We start from the raw sequence: 4,313 nt of genomic DNA on the forward strand, positions 1-4,313 counted from the left end.
CAGGAGCAGGAAGGGTCATGTTAGTGTTCTATTGGGGAGGGGGTGGAGTGGGGATAGGGTGGGCCGAGGTTGTGTTACATTTTACTGGAGGTACAACAGGGCTGATTTGTTATAGGAGGAGGCTGTTGGCTCGCAGATTTGAACTTCGCGCTGGAAACCGTACAGGCTTAGGGTCTTTGTTGTTTTGGGTGGCAGTGCCATCTTGGGGGACGCCCTTCTGACTGTTCTCTGCGCCCTTCAAGTATGAATATGTAAAAAATGTTATGTTAAAGATTTGTGGAAAAAGGTAACTTACAATGACCTGTAATCCTGTACTTTCAAAAAAAATTTTTTTTTAATTTTATTTAGTCTCACCTCGTTGCCCAGGCTGGAGTGCAGTGGCACGCTCACAGCCACCCAGCGTCAACCTGCTGGGCTCCGGTGATCCTTTCGCCTCGGCCTTCCAAGTAGCTGAAACTACAGGTGTGCGCTACCACGCCCAGCTAGTTTTTGCTTTCTTGTAGAGACGAGGTCTTGCCAAGTTGCCCGGGCAGGTCTCAAACCTGTGGGCTCAGGCAATCCACTTGCCTCCGTCTCCCAGAGTGCTGGGATTACAGGCTGAGCCACTGAACCAGGCCACTTTCAGAAATTGTAATAAGACCCCACCCCACCCCGCTCCTGAGCTGGTTGGCAGTCTTTGTCACCTTGTCACCCTCATCCTCGCCCCCTCCCATACACACCCCTTCTCCCTTTCCCAGTCCTCCTGCTGGGGCTGTTGATCATTTTTATCCTCACTTCTGCGGGGGACTGCCAGCGCCAGCTATTGTGTCTGATCAGATACCACCACCATCCTGAAGGGGAAGAAGAACAAAACCTAGAAGCTGTGGGGCTTGCTTACCTTTTCCTTCTCTCTTACTACACCGTCCCCTAAAGACTTAGAGCTATCCCTCTTCCCTGTCCTCCACCTAGGGTTGTTTTTTTGAGGGGTGGGGGGCACATAAAAAATTCCCTGGAACTTGAATACCTGTGACTTAGTAGTTAGATCTTCCTTGGAGTGGAGAAGCCAACAATATGTCACTAAATCCTCAGCTTCAATTAGAGGACAGATGTTGACTAGGTAATTTTTTTATGGACATGAAATGTGCATGTCTTGATGGCCAGTGACCAAACTAGTCAGCTCATAATCAAGAAAATAAAAAACAAAAGACATTTTTTAATACTTAAATTCTTCAAGTTTTAAATTCGGTCTCTCTAGGGTAGGGTTAAAAAAAAAAAAAAAAGCTTCAAGAAGCCACATCTACCCCATACCCTCCTCCTGAACTGCCTGCAGACCAGCCTGGATACCTGGTATTAAGTCCTGGGAGGAAGATCAACTAGCTCAGTTGGGAAGGCCACTATCAAGTACTCCTGACCACCGAGACCACTATATGGACAATAGAAAAATGTTGAACTCATTATACATGTGTTAAGGGGCATAGATCATTGTCCCCACGCCTCCTAGTTGGGGGGATATATGTTGGACCATGCAGCAGCACTGGGGTGGACTGCTGCTACTTCATTTGGAGATCCTAGGGGATGGAATTGTTTACAATCCAGTATAAAGGGTCACAAATTCTAGAAATTAAAACAGGCTATGGAGAAACCAATGCCTGGGTAGAATGAGTCAAATTTTCTGTACTAGCTTTGAACAAAAGCAACTGTTATGCTTGTGCTGTGGAACAGCCACAAGCACAGGTGGTCCCATTCCCTCTCGGCTCTGACACAGACCCCACTGGGATGAGTTGTATGCTTGCCTTATACCAAGACAAGGACACTTGGGGAAGCAAGACTTGTAAGAGCTTGTCTCTGCTCTTGCCTGCACTGCAGAGGTCAGACCTGAGGGCAATCCCCTCCTTTTCCTTAGGGAGGATGAATCACTCATGTCTCTCTAGATAAGGGTAAGGAATGTTTCACAACTCCTGTGGGACAATTGCTGATTTGCTAGTCTTTGTTTGACAATTGATTGCCTTTTATGAATGGGTATAAGTCCTTTATTTAGCTCTAGCTCTCATTTTCCAGGTGAGGAACCAGGCTCTTAAGAAAATGACTTGCCCAAAGTCTGACAACTGACTGTGCACCTAACATGGCAAGAACACATGTAAATCCTGCTGGCACATTTCACAGACTTACCAGGATGACAAAATTACTTCACACTTTCTCCTTCTAAACTAGAGGTACAACCAAATCTAAATACAACAAAATAGTCACAATAAAATCATCCTTAATAAGATTAAGTGGGTGGGTGGCCTATTTACTTCAGGTATTTTACCAAATTGTTTTGTTTGTAAGTAGGAGTCTCACTCTGTCACCTAGGCTGGAGTGCAGTGGCATGCTGCTCACAACCACCGCAGCCTCGACCTGCTGGGCTCAGGTAATTTTTCTGCCTCAGCCTTCCAAGTAGCTGGAACTACAGGTGCATGCCACTGCACCTGACTAATTTTTTGATTTATTGTAGAGACAAGGTCTCCCCAAGTTGCCCAGGCTGGTCTTGAACTCCTGGGCTCAGTCAGTCCTCTTGCCTCTGCCCAGCAAAACCATGTTTCAATATCGTAAAAATATTTGAACTGGCTGGGTGCAGTGGCTCACGCCTATAATCCCAGCACCCTGGGAGGCCAAGGTGAGAAGATTGCTTGAGCTCACGAGTTTGAGACCAGCCTGGGCAACTTGGCAAGACCTCATCTCTACAATAAAATCAAAAAATTATTTGGGCTTGGTGGCACGTGCCTGTAGTTCCAGCTACTTGAAAGGCTTAGGTGGAAGGATCGCCTGAGCCCAGCAGGTCAAGGCTGTGGTGGCTGTCAGCATGCCACTGCACTCCAGCCTGAGCAATAGAGTGAGACTCTGACTAAAAAAAAAGAAAAGAAAATTTGGACCATATTTTAAATGTAATTATTCAGTAACAGCCAATGATGGTTTCTTTACTATTCCATAAAGAAACTTACAGGAAAACAGCCAAAAAAAAGAATATAGGATAGGTAGCATATATGATATGAAAATTTCAAAGAGGACAGAGGGCATTTGTGAATTTGAATAAGACAAGAGTAGTCTTTGTGCCATGTATAATAGATGCTTTAAAAATGTATATTCCTGGAAAAGGTTACCAAAGGCAAATCTTACTTTTAAGTAGACAGAGCATTATGAAAAGGGCACTAATTCCTGACCAAGGGTTCAGTGGCCACATACTTAATAGAAATTATTAGTTGATTTAATCAAATATAAATGATATATCCATGGACGCTCTAAAGACAAGCTGTACTTCCCTGAACCTTCTCACCCCCACTTACGTGCTCCCTTGTTGCAATCTGACCTCTCTTAGCTCCACTGAGTGACTCACCAGGGTCACCACTTGTTGCCAAACCGTAGACATGCATTCTTCCAGCCATTCATTCAGTGAGACCTGCTGTATGCTGGGTGCTGTGCTGGGTGCGGGGTACAGTCCTGAGGGGGAAGATACAAGGTCATCTGACAAGGTTAAGTGTACATAACTAGAGAGCCTAATGAAAGTTCCTGGACGCAGTCCAGGGCACTCTGAGAGCAGGTGAAGGTTCTGAGATCTGGGGAGTGCGTGTCTTGCAGGAAACTACATTTTAGCTGCAGTCTGAAGGGCATAGGAGGTTGATCTAGGGAGGAGGGGAGTGAGTGTTAAGGAGGTGGAACTGGCTGGCGGGACTTCTTCTGAGCCAGGAGAAGCAGGAGAATCTGCTGGGACTTTGCAGAGCACCAAAGGCTCCAGCTGAGGCTGAAGAGACAGGGCCCAGCAGTACCAGCGTGTACCACGGTGTTCGTCCTCAAGCAAGGAGAGAACACTGGGGGGCGGGGGCTGTGGGCAAGGGAGGACAGTGGTCAGTCCGTGTAGAAACCCATTGTTCCAGGTACATTGTTTAAAAGGAGGAAGGCAACCGGGCGTGGTGGCGCATGCCTGTGATCTCAGCACATTGGGAGGTGGAGGCAAAAGGATTTCTTGAACTCAGGGATTCAAGACCAGCCTGGGTAACTTGGCAAGAACTTGTCCTACAATAAATAAAAAAAATTAGCTGGGCATGGTGGTGTGTGTCTGTCATTTCAGCTACTTGGAAGGCTGAGGCGAAAGGATCACCTGAGCCCAACAGGTTGAGGCTGCCGTGACTGTGAGCATGCCACTGCACTCCAGCCTGGATGACACAGTGAGACTCCAACTCATAAAAAAAAAAAAGAAGTCATTGAGGAAGAAGAGGAGAAGAAGGAAGTGGGAAGGAGAGGAGGAGGGAAAAGTTTATAGTCATTTTTATGGTTTTAGCTTTTTTTTTTTTTTTTGA

General features: G+C 46.3%; 1 long non-coding RNA gene across 2 annotated transcripts in view; it reads right to left on the bottom strand.

Annotated features, from left to right (window-relative positions):
• Positions 1-6: 6 nt before the first annotated feature.
• LOC103269585 overlaps positions 7-4,313 on the bottom strand; it is a 12,545-nt gene continuing 8,238 nt past the window's right edge. The window contains exons 3-4 of one of the 2 annotated variants that reach the window (XR_002482482.1): positions 3,353-3,456; positions 7-235 (exon numbers count right to left, since the gene is read on the bottom strand). This is a non-coding gene — a long non-coding RNA (uncharacterized LOC103269585). The remainder of the gene's footprint in view (positions 236-3,352; positions 3,457-4,313) is intronic. The other variant, XR_504903.2, reaches the window with a different exon arrangement.

Source organism: Carlito syrichta, unplaced genomic scaffold (assembly GCF_000164805.1).
Source record: "Carlito syrichta isolate Samal-C Ts95f unplaced genomic scaffold, Tarsius_syrichta-2.0.1 Scaffold309314, whole genome shotgun sequence".
Lineage (NCBI taxonomy): Eukaryota > Metazoa > Chordata > Mammalia > Primates > Tarsiidae > Carlito > Carlito syrichta.